Source organism: Ascaphus truei, chromosome 1 (assembly GCF_040206685.1).
Source record: "Ascaphus truei isolate aAscTru1 chromosome 1, aAscTru1.hap1, whole genome shotgun sequence".
Taxonomy (NCBI): Eukaryota; Metazoa; Chordata; class Amphibia; order Anura; family Ascaphidae; genus Ascaphus; species Ascaphus truei.
This window is the reverse complement of record NC_134483.1, coordinates 493,672,735-493,689,393: the sequence shown is the minus strand read 5'-3', so window position 1 is coordinate 493,689,393 and position 16,659 is coordinate 493,672,735.

Here is a 16,659-nt window from a genome sequence, read left to right as displayed (position 1 = left end):
ACCACTCTACCTCTAAATAAATCTAATTTCTTTTCTCTATTAGATCACGGAGCTGGCGCTTCTTTCTTTTTGTTTTTATATATATATATATATATATATATACTAGCTGAGAGACCCGGCGTTGCCCGTGAGTTAAATTTCCCGCTAGGAAAAGGGGGGTTGGGAAAGGGGGAGGGACAGTGGACAGGAGGAGGGGAGGGGGGAGGGACAGTGGACAGGAGGAGGGGAGGGTGGGAGGAACAGTGGACAGGAGGGGGGGAGGGACAGTGGACAGGAGGAGGGGAGGGGGGAGGGACAGTGGACAGGAGGAGGGGAGGGGGGGAGGGACAGTGGACAGGAGGAGGGGAGGGAGGGAGGGACAGTGGACAGTGGACGGGAGGGGGGGACACCGTGGATGGGAGGGGGACGGACAGTGGACGGGAGTGGGGGGGGAGACAGTGGATGGGAGGGGGGGGACAGTGGACGGGAGGGGGACAGTGGACGGGACCCCCCCCCCATGCATAGCTCCCGAGTGTCTGACACACACACAGTGACTCACACACACACAGTGCCACACACACACACTCACACACACTGTCACACACACACAGTGTAACACACACACACATTGTCCCACACACACACACACACACACACATGAGACACACACACAGTGTCACACACACAGTGTAACACACACACACACAGTGTAACACACACACAGTGTAACACACACACACAGTGTAACACATGCACACACACACACATTGTTACACACACACACACACAGTGACACACAGTGAGACACACAGTGAGACACACACACACACGTCACCTCGAGGGAGGAAGGGGGTACTTCCGGGCGCCGCCATCTTAGGCGCCCCGCGTGGCATCTGCAGGCTGCCTGCCCACTGCCTGTCGGAGCACCGAGGGGGAGGTTAGTGGAGCACCGGGGGGGAGGTGAGCGGAGCACCGGGGGGGGGCTGAGCGGGGAGCTGGGCGGTGCACCGGGGGGGAGCTGAGCGGGGAGCTGAGCGGAGCACTCCCTCGCGAGGGAGGGGGTCCTTCCGGGCGTCGCCATCTTAGGCGCCGCGCATGGCATCTGCAGGCTGCCTGCCCACTGCCTGTCGGAGCACCGGGGGGGAGGTGAGTGGAGCACCGGGGGGGAGGTGAGCAGAGCACCAGGGGTGAGCTGAGCGGGGAGCTGAGCGGAGCACCGGGGGGAGGTGAGCGGAGCACCGGGGGGGAGCTGAGCGGGGAGCTGAGCGGAGCACCGGGGGGCAGCTGAGCGGGGAGCTGAGCGGAGCACCGGGGGGGAGGTGAGCGGAGCACCAGGGGGGAGCTGAGCGGAGCACCAGGGGGAGCTGAGCGGAGCACCAGGGGGGAGCTGAGCGGGGAGCTGAGCGGAGCGCCGGGGGGGGAGCTGAGGGGGGGAGGTGAGTGTGATGGGGGGTGGGAGAGGACAGAGAGAGAGAGAGAGAGAGAGAGAGAGAGAGTGTGTGTGTGTGTGTGTGTGCGTGTGTGTGTGTGGTCACTCCGTCTCAGGCCAATCAGAGGTGCAGGGGCGGGCGGGCCAAGGGACCAATGAGATTTCCCCTAGGGACACAGGAAGATGCAGACAGGCATACAGTGCTTTCACAAATATATAATATAATATATATATATATATATATAAACAAAAAGAAAGAAGCGCCAGCTCCGTGATGTAATAGAGAAAATAAATGAAATTTATTGAAGTAGAGTGGTATATATATATATATACTTGTAACATGTGCTTCCCCCACCCACCCTACGGGAGATTCACTGCTGTTACCTGGTGTTGGTGCTCCCTGTTAGGTTCACAGGAGGCTCTGAGCATCCGCCGGTGGTAGTAGGGGTAAGCAGGACAGGCTTTCAGTGCTGGATTAGTTCTTTCCTTAGTGTTGCAGCACCTCTATTCTCACAGGGCCTATCGTAGATAGTTGCAGTCCCCTTTGGAAAACACTCACCTGCAGAAATTACAGCCTCAGGCAGAAGTATAAAACAGTAAGGATTCTTTATTCTTCATACAGCATACCAACATGTACAGTCTTCGCTCTCTTGGTCCCTGGACTCAACCCCCAGGGCTTGAGGCCCCAAAGGTCTATCACTGACTCCCACACTCCCTGGTGAAGTGTGGGGTAGCTGGTCCCACTCCCCTGAGGGAAGGGAAGGAAGGTGAACCAGAGCTCTGGCTCCACACTTCCAACTCTCTCTAAATTTAGGCTGCAGACCCTTTTTGTTACCAGGGGAGGGGCTCCAGGTCTCAACCCTGTATGGTCAGACCATTCCCCCTCCCGTGTCACTCAAGGGGAATGCATACTAAAACAAGGGCAGATTTAACCCTAAAGCTGTGCGCTGGTACCAGGACATACATGCTAGGCAGAGGAATTCAGTAGCCATAGGTTACATGGCTACATACAGAAGAATACCAGCAACAGATAACACTATACTGTAGATGTGAGTTAACCCATCTCCCTTCACCTCATAAGAACATTGCAGTATAAGGGCTAGACAGAGTTCAGCATATATCCTTGCATATTTTGCTGAGGAATATGTACCTCTGACTCTGACCCTTCCCTCACAGTGAGGATCTGCTGGTGCCAACGCGCCCCCAGTGGTTGAGGACTGGCTAGAGTCAGAAAAATATTCTTCCTCAGAGTCCTCCTAATGCTTTCTGTCTGTAATCTAGAAACTCTATATCAGCCTGACTGTGAATAACTGGTGTTTCTACTGTGGGAGTACTATCAGAGACAGGTTATTCCCTCTCACTCCAACTAAGGACACATCTGGCTAGTAATCTCTGAGCCACATAGAAAGGTGTCAGCAACACACAGTTCTTTCTGGACAATATGTTCCACCATGGTACTATTTGTCCCACACAACAACACTGCCACTACTTTCAGGAGGATAGAGAGGGGGTGCTAATAATATTGATACTGCTGCTGAGACTGACATTGAGAAAAATGATGATGATGTCGATACAACTTTCCTCACCGTTGTATTTCTCTGAGGCCCAAGTACAACTGCTGATTTTCCAGTAGTAGCAGTACGTATTCATACTCTTTTCTCTAGGGTCCCACTCCATACTAGTCCTTACCTGCCATGATCTCCTCACCCCACCACCTTCCTAATCCTCCTCTTTTTCCAAGACATATGTTCTGGTAGACAACATAATACAATAGCTTGATGATGTCTATTTTCTAAAGTTTCCTCACAACAAAATTGTGGCAAAAAACAGAACCATACAGTATTTATCAATCACACCAAATTCACCTGAAAGCAACTCGAGTTTTCCCTCTGAATCCTGGTGCAATTCTTCAGTATATGTTTTGCCTATTTTGAAGCTGCGAGACTTTAGAAAATAACCACCAATTTGAGAACTGGATTAGACCATTATAAAGTACAAAATCAGGGTGTAGTACACTCGTGAAATGGGTATGTTACTAAATTGTCAACCTTTGCCATTTGGCTGATTTAGGGTGAACTGGATTACATATGCATACATTTTGCTGGACTACACACCATCCATATACTTTGACAGAGCCTCCTCCAAGTGGAAATGTAAACAAACATGAAAAATTAGACGCAAACCAACTGAATGAAAATGGAACTTCAAATAATGTGCAAATGTGGAAAACATCATGGAAGTGTTATCACTAATATAAAACGGGAAATATATCATATAGAATTCAACTTAAGTATATAAAATGTGAAATAGAGTGAAAAATAGTGATACATAAGTGAAACAAACTTATAAAGACTTATATAGATATTAAATAGTTTCTTATATCAAATGCCCATTTTTCCCTTATAGGAAACTATAATTATCAATTAGCATATATATGTAACTGTGAGGATTCGCACTTCCGGCGGTTCTGTCCCCTTAACCCTCACCTGTCCGTCAGGTTCCAGAAGCACTCAGAGGGCAACCCAGCGGTGGTTCGCGTGCGCGGCGTGCGGGCAGTGCATGGGCTCCGTCTGCCTCCGCGGTCCCCATGTTCAGGGTACGCTCTCCCCCCAGCGGCAATGACGCGCGATGCATGCGCGGTATGCACTCTCTCCAGCATTCTGTGGTCTCCGTCCCCTGACTCTGTCCCCGCTCTGACGACGGAGGTACGCGGCACAGCAGTCACACACGTCCCTCCCTTCTCGCCTCGGGTCCCGCCTCCGGTCTCCTGCCCCGCACTGACGCAGGTGCCGTGGCGCGCACGAGTGGCGCACGACTGGGTCACCAGTGTGATGTGCGGGTTACTCGCGGGGCACGCGTGCTCTCTAGAGGTCCCACCCCCACTCATAATCGGCTGCGCAATAGGACGCACCTGCACGATTCAGCAGCTTATCAGTGAGGGCTCCTCAACTTCCTGGTTGCCTCCCATTGGAGGGAGGTCCTATATATACCCAAAGCACAGCGTTTAAGGGGGTTGAGCTGTATATAGCATATTGTGAAAAAAGTTGCTCACTCGTAACCCTGTGGAAATCCGGGCGCTGTTGGCGTGCTCCTACCGAATGAGTTCAGCGTGAAGAGAAGTTGTGGGAGGCGGTGCAGCTGCATTAGAAGGAGATGTACAGACCAGGACTGCAATTCTTCTCGGTACAAAAAGTTTATTTAATGGCACATTAAAACCAGTAAGAGAACACTCTTACACGTTTCGCATGGTCACCCACGCTTTATCAAGGAGTGAAACATACAAACACATCAATTACCTAAATACCCATAGCCCCTCCCTCCCGGTGTCATATCGGCGATCTAAGCCAATAGAAACAATGACGCCCCATCCCTCAAAGAGAGTTGATTAAAGTTAACCTCTTCCTGGTTAATGCTACAGGTGGGGTAATGCAACACAGGGCAGGGAGATCTTAGGCAAAATCAAAACATACAAATCAGATAAGGTCAGTGCAATCACCCAATAGTATAACAACCTATGTTTCATCCAAAACAGTCAGTTAGGTCATTGCACTGTCCTATATATAATGATAATCAGTATAAAGAAACAATTCATTGTTTTTGAGACAATGTTATAAAACCATTGATTACTGTAATTAAAAAGCTAAAACATTGGCGAACCATTTATCCCCTAGCTTATTTTCTCCGGAATGTGCATCAGCACCTTTAAAATTAAAGACCACTAAGGGTTTTTTTCAGGTGTGGTGCTTGCAAGATGTGTAAGTATGCTCTTCCATCCAAACTTTTGACAGTGAAGCAAATTGAAAAATCCTTATATGATTAAACCTTTCATCAACTGTAGTACACAGTTTGTTGTGTATTACATTTGTTGTAAATGTACAAAGGGCTATGTAGGGAGAACAATCAGACCCTTGAAACAACGTATGATGGAGCATGTAAGATTTATTAGAAACAAGGACTTGAAACATCCTGTTTCAAAACATTTTGTTGAATGCCCTCATGGTGGTCTTGTGAACTTTCATTTTATGGCGACTGAGCACATTGAGGTTCCAAAACGTGGGGGAGACAGATTGAATTTCCTAAATAAAAGGGAAATGTTTTGGGTGTTCTCTTGCCCCAGCCGGTATAAATATTGATTGGGAGCTGCAACACTTTTTACATTAAATCTTCCATCAAATCTCCCTATGATATAGTAGATTATGGGTGGTCATCATGATGTTATCTTTAACTATAGATTCTTATAAGATTAATGAATATTATCTAAGTATATTCCCTTGGTTTAGGGAGAAAATAAAAAATGATATACTAGATTTGGTTCAATTCCTTAGAAAGAGACTCAAATGACCTTTTGGTCAGAATCCCTTAGAAAGAGACTTAATGGAGTATATGCTTTAGACCATTCCATGGTTATACAGTATGTATTTTTCTTTCTTTCTTTTTCTTTAACAATCATTTCAATATACATGATTTGTATTGTTTTTTTAAATTAAGTTATTTGTAATTTTAACAATTCGTTAAGACAGCCACAAATTAATTGTTGTCTGTTAAATAATGTAATTAATTTATATTACTTAAATTATTTATAGAATATAATTAATTTCATTACAATTTGTGTAAATGTATATATATTTTTCTCTATGCTTTTTTGTTATTTTGTTATGAGTTTGCATAGGATTTAAATTACAGTAATTTATGGTTTTATAACATTGTCTCAATAACAATGCATTGATTTTTTATACTGATTATCATTATATATAGGACAGTGCAATGACCTAACTGACTGTTTTGGATGAAACATAGGTTGTTATACTATTGGGTGATTGCACTGACCTTATCTGATTTGTATGCTTTGATTTTGCCTAAGATCTCCCTGCCCTGTGTTGCATTACCCCACCTGTAGCATTAACCAGGAAGAGGTTAACTTTAATCAACTCTCTTTGAGGGATGGGGCGTCATTGTTTCTATTGGCTTAGATCGCCGATACGACACCGGGAGGGAGGGGCTATGGGTATTTAGGTAATTGATGTGTTTGTATGTTTCACTCCTTGATAAAGCGTGGGTGACCATGCGAAACGTGTAAGAGTGTTCTCTTACTGGTTTTAATGTGCCATTAAATAAACTTTTTGTACCGAGAAGAATTGCAGTCCTGGTCTGTACATCTCCTTCTAAGGCAGCTGCACCGCCTCCCACAACTTCTCTTCATGCTGAACTCATTCAGTAGGAGCACGCCAACAGCGCCCGGATTTCCACAGGGTTACGAGTGAGCAACTTTTTTCACAATATGCTATATACAGCTCAACCCCCTTATAACGCTGTGCTTGGGGTCCAAAGAAGCACATCGCATTATAAGCGGATCGCGTAAGAAATAATGTACAATTGTATGCATTGTACAATAAAGTATTTAAGATACCAATAATCGTGTTGTAAAGTACTCGTAAATACGGAAATTGGGAGCCACGCTTACATCGCGTTATAAGCGGATTCACGTTGTAACGGATCGCGTTATAACGGGGTTGAGCTATATCTGTGTTTGACACTGACTGCAATCAAATTTCAAGTATACCACTACACACTCATAAAATATAAACCTGACAAACAAGGCTATTGGGTGTGTCTAAACAGTGGTTCACAAATGACTTAATGCAATGATTACATGCACATCACAGATTGTGGAACATGGTTTTCTACGGGCTATCCAAGCTGTTTAATTAGAAGGATAAGAAGCTTCATGTGCCACACATTGCACATTCATCTATATGGACATTACCTTGGGTAGCATCGCAGGGGGTTTATTCCTCTATTTTTTTCTATTGGCCTACGTAATGCGGGAGAATTAGGCTGCGGCCAGGGTGGGAGAGCACTCGCTGCCGCTCGAGCGCCGTGATGTCAGGCCCTGGGCGTTTCATGGCCAGCCAGTTGCGCACTTGAGTGGGCGTGTTCGGGGGCGCGGCATTCACATCACAGAGCTGTTTCGCCCTCATTGGGCGAACCAGCTCACATGACGCATCAGCGAACAGCCAAATCAAATTTGGTTGTCTCGCCAAGCAGGTTAAGTTAAGTTCTGCGCATGCGCAGGCGCTTGCTCACGCTGGCCACACACATTGCATCAATGTGTTTCATCGCGGCCAGCGTAAGCGCACCCACCCACTCAGCAGCACCCTGGCCGAGGCCTTAAACCACCATTTTGTTTTCTGGAGGGGCTGTACCATCACTACCTTTACAGGTATGTAACTCTGGAAGCAGTGGGCCCCACATCTAAATGAAAGCTGTCCACCTCATTTAAAGCACCTTTAATAGCACCATTTCCACTGAAGTCTCATTCAATTCTGCACAACTTTAGCCTTTATCATCACATGATTAAGCTACTTTACCATCACAGTGTGACTCCCACATCAACAATAAGTGTGCAGTGAGGTGTATCATACACTGGAGGGAAATTACTCCTATTCATCACTTCCACCTTGTTCGCTTCTCTCTTTTTTTTTATCTTCCATAATTGCTGGGGGGGGTTTTCATCCTCATCCTCTCCGATTTTTCTCCCTCGTGCAGAATTCATACCTAAATCTCGTGTGCTTTTAGCATAACTTTCTATTTTTACCTCTCGTATTCACATGCATGATGTCAACTCAACATATGCATATTTTCTTTACTTTATGAAAGTATTCCAAACCCGTTCTTTTATGGAGTTTATGCACATTACAAAGTGGGCAACACATCACATCTCAGTCCCCCCCAACTCCTGGGTCTTCTGAAATTTCCCCTGGGCTTCTAACAGTACAATGAACATATACCTTTCTAAATACCAGCTCTCTTTTCACTTAAGGTTTTGAATGTAGCCAAATAAATCATTTTTAATGACAGGCGTGATACCAAGATCTGCATGTTTTGTGGACCTACCTTAAATGTGTATGTGGTTTAGAGTTGTCTTCATCATTACATCAATGTAAGCTGTGAAACATGTTTTTTTACAGTTTCAATGGAGAAAGCATCGTAAGCTTTCAGCCTGCCTCCTTGTTTTCTTTTGTGTCTGGCCACCAGAGGGAACCAGAGAGCCTTCATGCATATTCTGTTCCCAACTCAGATACCTTTTTTTTTACTTCCCTGTTCAGAGGTCAGGCTAATTAAGCCTCTTCTGCCAGAGGGACCTGTGATGCATCAAAGGCCCCTTTAGCAAAAAAGGGGTTATAGGTGTAATCCTTTTTTTTTTTTTTTTCTCCTCCATATTTTGATTAAGTGGTACATGTAAGATGTCTGATGTCACAAAATGTCAATGGCACTTCAGGCAATCATAAAATGAAACCTTGTGTAACCAGGTCCCCTCTGGTCCCCCGGTTCCTCCGTGTTCCCCCCCCCCCTCTCCCCCTTCTCTTACCTCCCATGCAGGGACGTTGGTGCTGGCGAGCAGGTCACAGGAGAACCGCAGTGAGCGCTGCTGCAGGGCTCCGCCATGACAAAAGGCTTGCGCATGCACAGCAGAGTGCCCGGCGGCCATTAGAAGGATCGGCATGCGCAGAACGGCGCATAGCGGCGGAAATTAAAAGAGGAGGACCGTAGGGGAACTACAAGTCCCATAATGCCAAGGGACTGCGGACCAGGTGACACTACTCAGCCAATAGGGCGCCCAGAATCTCCTGCAAGGCGATGATACATTTGGCGCGCTCAGGGAAGCACGCCAGTCGTAAGTCAGACAGCAAGGGGATAGGTAAGGTCCACGGAGAAGTGAGCCGCTGGACTAGGCCAAATTACCCCCTTCAGGTCCCAGCTAGGCCCGACCATCCATAGCTTGTGGTGCTATAGGAAAGGCCCCTCAGATAGGAAAGCTTCCCTTAGCCTGCTATTGCCAGGATCAGTTGCAACGTGATGGATGCACGCGGTGTACGCGGCCTGCGTCTAGGCCCAAACCAGGTCCAACCAAGTAAGAGACCATTCTGAGGTGGTACACTCCACGCAGGAAGCCACCCAACACAAAGGCGATCTTCGTTGGAACAGATGGATCGGTTGCCAATTACTACCCAGCGTCACCCGGGAAGGTATCCTCATAAGTGCACCAACATTCACGTGGGCAGCGCTGTCCCACACTTGGTGGTGGTAAAGACCCTTGCTGTCTGGACACTGGGACACTGGTGCCCCTGCACACAAGTACTGTGGGATATTCCGTGGGTCAGTATATATAGATATATTGCCTGTTCTTGTTACTGTTATTGTTTATTACCTCCCAGTAAATACTGTGTGTATTCCCATACCTTGTGTGTGTATTACTGAGCATATTGTCTTGGGAGGGGTTATCCTACTAGGTGAGGATCCTAACCAGGTGGAGGCGCTGTTTAGTAGATATGTACACACCCCAGGCTCCCAGTGGCGGCGAATCAGGCCTCATGTTTGCCGCGCAGGTAGATTAGCAGCACACGTAGTCGCCCTGACACAGGGGAAAGGGGGCTACTCTTGTAACAGGTAGGGGTTCCTCTGTCTATTCTACTAATAACACATATTATCAAACATTGATATGCAATACAGTGGTGGTAGACTGCAGGTCTATTGCAGTGAGAGAATTCAAACCTGTCTGGGAGAGATACAGCAGATAGGGAAGTGAGCAGACTAGATGGTTGAATGGTTCTTATTGTAAGGAATCCGCTCCTGGCTTTGATTATAGCCTTGCAGACCTCTGCAGTTGCAAAATCTTCCTGTGGCAATCAATGGCACATGTGCTGCCTCTCATTGCAGCTTCTGCCCTGTGCTCCATCATTGGAGGAATGCTCACACACCCTCCCCCTGTGATTGGATCTCCGCCCTTTATATGAATCAGAGCCGAGCATAATCCTTCTCTGGACGTTACTGTCTCTGCCACAAGCCGCCCTGGCTTGTCTTTTTGTCTCCTTGTGTACTAACCTCTCTAGTTCCTGAGTTCCTGAGGCCTGCTGCTAGTCTTCATGCAAGGGCCTGAGTATCCTGAGGCCTGCTGCTAGTCTTCATGCAGGGACCTGTGTTTCCTGAGTATCCTGAGGCCTGCTACTACTCTCCACATAGAGGCCTGTGTTCCCTGCTTTCCTGAGGCCTGCTGCTAGTTCCATGCAGAGGCCTGTTCCTGACTCCTGTGCTGAAGCGTTATTTAGCCAGCACTGTTTCCCGGTACCTGCTGCATTCTCCCCTAGCAGAGGTTACCATTCATTTCCTGAGGCCTTCTGCTATTCTCCATGCAGAGGCCTGCTTTGGACTTCTGTGCTGAAGCGTTGGATTTCCCCGACGCTGCCCCGCGGTGCACTTCGGCCAGCCTGCTGTCTCCCCCTGCTGAGACCGGCATCATGGGCCGAGCCCGCTCCTCGCGCAGAGGCCACTCCCACGCTCCTAAGCTGAAGTGGGGAACTCCTGACTACCTGTTGCCAAACTCCGGCTTGAATAACGATGATACTGCCTTCTCCAATCCTGACCCTGCTATGTACGACTACGAACTGTGCACTCCGGATCAGTCTGCGTGGACTAAGGTCGGTGATTATATAACCCCACCTCAGCCCCGCGGTCCGGTCCCGGTTTGTGGCGAGCACAATCGTAACACTTATCTGCCGTCAGTTTCTGCTTCTTTGCTTTTCTGAGCAGTGATCAAGCATCTTTTGCTTATGTAGCGCCTTCACGCCCACCCTCCGTGAGATTGTGTCGCTACCTGTATGTTTCCTAGTGCTGTGCATACCTGTGAGGCAACATGAGGGCTCCGAGTTGCTCCGCGATGGTATGGGGAGAATCAAGACAGGCTTTCAGAGTACCTTATTCATAGTTGGCACCGCCTCCAGTTAGCGAGGATCCTGTTTCTGCAGGATGGTCCATGCTGACTGACACTTCTCTTATCCTAAAGCAGTGAATCCCACACTTGGATGGTTCAATGGATGTTTATTGCATATCCCAGAAGAATGTACAGCAGTCCATTTTCCCTGGAAGGTTACCTTAAGGCCCATCAAGGTTTCCTTCTGGTGCTCCTCCTGTATCCCATTATGGGATACAGGGTAGCTGTTGTCACTCCACAGTGGGACGGAAGGGACACACTGATTTCTGGGAGAGCGCCAGTATATATACCCTGGGGTTGGGCTTGTAACCCTGCCCCATAACAGGGCAGATCTGATACTAATAGGCATCATACATTTACATATGACCCAACCAGTATCCCCCACCCCCCTGGCTGACACTCTCAGGCTGTTGCTTGGCCCATCCCTGGATACAGTAAATATATCCAGGGCTACAAAAGCACACTAGGCCCTCATGAGATCATCTAACCCCTCCAGTGCCTGTCCCTGCAGGACTTATACTGTTAGGGTACACGGGAAGTAGTAGCGGCTACACTTCCAAAAATTACAAGTGTTCATTATATCCCTGTTCTCCCAATCCTGTTTGACTTGTGTTAAATGTACATAAGATGTGAAATGTTGACTGCTGGAATACCAGGTGCGTGACATGAAGAGACATGGAGAGGGCTCTCCTTCCGTTCTCATAACATTTATCGCTTGGTGAATGCCATTTCCACCCTAAAAATTCCGGTCATTTATAGAATCACATACCCTGTACGTCACAGGACACCTGGCGTGCCAGCCCTCGTCACGTTCAGGGTGTGTTATGAAGCGCCCGAAGAGTTAAAGAAAGTAACACATACTGTTTCCCTGAGGCAATCGGAAAACGTATTTAGAGCATTGAATTATTAAGAGATCCTGCCAAATTGCACCTAACTTCTTTTTTACATGATTAAAACCAGTGTGGTCCTTTGGCGCTAAGCTGCACTATTTATTAACTCTAGTTCAAGGGTGGGCAACTCCAGTCCTCAAGAATCACCACCAGGCCAGGTATTAGGGATATCCCTGCTTCAGCACTTGGTGGCTCCATCAGAATGACTGAGCCACTGAAGAAGCCACCTATGCTGATGAAGGGATATCCTTAAGTTCCTGAGATACACACCGGCGCAGTTTCCGGTGCTCTCCATGGACATGTAAACAGCTTTCCAACAGTATGACACGTGACTTTGAGGACTCCTACAGACCCGCGGGAACTGTGAGATCTGGCAGCCATTTTTAATTCTCTGGAGGGAGCTTTAACATTGGAAACTACGTACAGGCATACCCCGCTTTAAGTACACTCACTTTAAGTACACTCGCGAGTAAGGACATATCGCCCAATAGGCAAACGGCAGCTCACGCATGCGCCTGTCATCACATCCTGAACAGCAATACCGGCTCCCTACCTGTACCGAAGCTGTGTGCAAGCGGGGAGACTATAGAGCCTGTTACACACGCGTTATTTACATCAGTTACGCCCGTATATAACGATTGCAGTACAGCACATGCATCGATAAGTGGGAAAAAGGTATTTCTTCACTTTAAGTACATTTTCGCTTTACATACATGCTCCGGTCCCATTGCGTACGTTAATGCGGGGTATGCCTATACACAGGTAAGTATCTTGCAACCCCAGTTTTGCTCCAGGGGATCCCCAGGTTTAAATCCTGTAAAAAAGGTAAAAATGAAATGAGTAGGCGGAAATAGCTGCTTTAAACTAATCTACTTTCACAAACATCTTGAGTCTAATGGGTTGTTATTCAAAGCTTGGCTGATACTTGAGGAGGTAGAGCAATTTACTTGTAATTGTAAGTGTGTGTTCCTGAAATCCTCTGAAAAAAAATAATGGTTCTCAATTCTAATCAGAAAATACAGAACAGGAAAATGATATGTCCAAAGACCATATGTGGAGACTTAAAGCAGCAGCCCAAGCGGCGTTTGTTTTTACATTTAATTTTTTTCCCTTCATTTGTGCATCAATACAATCCACACACTGATAAGTAATTTGCTAAGTTGCCGATTGATCCGTTCTCCTGTGATCGATCAGCGAAGATTCAGCTCGGGGGGTTCACTAAATGGCTGTCAGTGCAGCAGAAGATGACCAAATATGCAAAGTTCTGTGGGGAAGATCATGTGACCAGGCAGTCACTAGATACAATCGATGCACTGCTAGAGAGAGGGCAGGGCTCAAAAAGGCGTGTGCTATAGCTTGTTTCAGTTTCAGAAGAAGAAGGGAATGTGACTTTGTAAATGGTTGCTATAGAAACAAAAATGCTTGTTACATTATATTACATTCAAATGTAATTCAGAGTTGTATTTGAAAAAAATGCTACAAGTATTTTCTCATAGTACAGAGCTGATTTATTTAAAAAAAAAAAAAACACATGTATTTGTAACCATGTACTGTGTTTGTCATTATAACTCTGTGCCCAGGACATACTTGAAAACGAGTGGTAACTCTCAATGTATTACTTCCCGGTGAAACATTTTATAAATAAATAATATTGCTTGGTCTGCAGCTTTAAGGAATTGCACTGTTTATCAAATGTAGCGCACTTTCCCCCACCCCCTGGGAGATAAGGCGACTACGGCGTGTTTGGTGCGTTACCTGTGGCTCACAGGAGGCCTGAACCTCCGCCGCTTGGAGCCTGGGGTGTACTTGATTCGATAGGTGACAGCGCCTCCAAATGCGCGGGATCCTAACTATGTGGGATAACCCTGTGCAACACCATATATGAACAATACACAATAATATGGTAAAACAAGAATACTTTACTATAAGCACATAAACTGACATATACATGCACCACACATATTATCAACATTTCTAGTGAACACTAATAGGGTACAGCTACACGCCAAGCCGCACACGGCCATAACCACCCACCCAGTGTCCCACACACTTGTTCAGTCCCCACAGAACCTGATGGGGCCCTCGGGCACCCAGCCACTCTAGTGTCCACAAGGATATAACCCTTCACCCTTATATGTGGTCGGCGCTGCCACTATAGTAGATGTATAGTTGGTGCACGTGTAAGGTGAGGTACGGGCACCCGGGCGTGCCGACAGAGAGACAGACAGGATCCGCGTCCACGATGAGTCCACCTCAGCATGGGGTGGTATCCGGTAGAAGTGTCCCACCATGAAGATAGTGTCTTTGAGTGATGGTCTGGTCAAAGACCACAGGCCGCAAGTGCTAGGCAGCTTCTGCTGTGTCCCTGACACTATGAACGCTAAGCGGGGCAGTGTCCCTATCTAGGGGGGCCTGTCCCTATAGCAACCACAAACTGAGATGAGTCGGGGCCTAGCTGGGGCCTAATAGGGGGTATCTGGCCTAGTGCAGGAGCCACAAACCCCTGCACCTGTAACCTACCCCTTCCTTGTCCCAGCTCCGACTGCGTGGTCACTGGCGCGCCAAAAGTATCCTTTCCCTGATGCAGGGAATGCTGAAGCCCTATTGGCTCTGCTAGGGCATGCTGGGGGCTGTAGTCCCCGCAGAGCCTCTTTGTCTAATGGCCGCTGCACCGGGGACCTATCTGCACATGCGCAACTTACTGCGCATGCGCAACCAATCGCAACATGGCGGCGCCTGCAAAGGGAGCCGCCGGACCCTCTGCCAAGCCCATCGCCTGCCTCACAAGCAGCCAGCCCCTGCGCGCCCCTGCAACACTCCCGGCACCCGCCGCCGTAGCGGAGGTGAGGGGGACTAAGGAGAGCCCTGCTATACATATATGTCCTATAGTCCACCTGAAACAATTTGGTAATAAAATCTATAAACAATACAGTATATAATCCCCAGTTTTTAATAATAAAAATGCACAATAAATGACACTAATAGGAATTTTAGTGAATATAAACCTGTGACACAAAAAGGAGAAGTTAGGAATTACATCCAAAATAATGTATTTTCAGAAGTGCAGATCCCCCAGCACAACAGTGAACTAAAGGCAAGTAATATGTTTCATGGGTTATAACAATCATTAAACAAAATAGACCTGGGCACTCCTTTGGGTTAGGGAAATAAAATAAATAATACTTTCTCTGGCAGATGCTCACATTACAGGGGACAAGTACAACAATAATGAGACAATGGGCACTCACGCTTCATTGAGCCAATATTTATTTTGCCATATAAAATGCCTGAGGTTTCGGCAGCTCACACCGCCTTTTCAGAGCAATGGCAATATTAAAATTCCGAAACTGTGCATTATATAACCTCCCCACCGTCCATTCCCACTTCCCACTCTGCGTTTATGGCGGCTACTCAAAGCCACATGATGACTTCAGTGTGTTCTCAGTGTCATGTGGTGACATTAGTGCGCAGATATTGCGTACTTGCGAGTGTAATGACATCACCCTGACCCCAACGGGAGTTTCTCAAAGGTGCATCCCTACAGATGGAAAGCAGTCATAATAATAAAGAGAAAAACACGTGAGCAACTAAGTTAGAAAGTATCATGTGCAAACATAAAATCCATCTAATAAAGCCTTACATACAACGATATTATCAGTAACCCAGGACAAGCTCTTATCATATGTAACGGGTTTTCCCCCCCCCAATCTCACATTGGCCCGGGTAGTCTAACCAACCCCCATTACGTGTTCGTGTTTGGTGGTGCACCTGTAGGCAACAGGACTCCTGAGTCTCCCGCTTGATGGTATTAGGGGATGTCATCAGGACAGGTAGCTGAGGTAGCGGTTGCGAGTTCAACTTACATCATGTGCAGCGCCTCCACCTCATCAGGGTCTGTGCATCCGCAGGGAGATGGTCCTGGTGAGGAACTCCTTCTTGGTGGTGACTGCCACTGTTGAGTAATTTCACACTCACACAGTGGGGGTTTCATTAACAAGGTCATCTTTATTGGCGATTGGGATGTAGCAGACTGCCCCGTGCAGCTGCCGGCTCTAGCCGCACATCTCTTGGTGCTGTCCTTTTGCCAGGTACGCCCTCCCGTATTGAAGTGGGATTCCCTCGTCTCCTAGGGAGATCCTCTCTGTGCTAGGTCCCTGGACACAGAGTGGCTTAGACAGGCTGATTGGTCAACCTGGACCGCTAGTTACTGCACTAGGGTCACAAAGTGTTCCTACAATCCCTTATGCAGGAAAATACAACTTCCCAACAACTTCCCACAGCTGCTGGAACCAACCACTAACTAACTGTGTTGTGCCTTATATACTTCAGGGGGCAGGCGCATCCCTGATGTCACTATCCAGGGACTCAGAGCATATAGCCACTCCCCTCCATACATAGGGCACCTCACCCTGGTGTGAGGGAAAACCTCCATAACTACTGCTGGCATACCTGTACTTACCAGGACTTACTGCCAACAGAGAGGAAAGTAATATACCATTATTATGCATGGCTATATACTCCCCCTGGTGAATCCCCACCGTCCCAGCTGGGGCCTAAATTTGGTGTACCTTGCTCCAGGAAACATTGTAAAA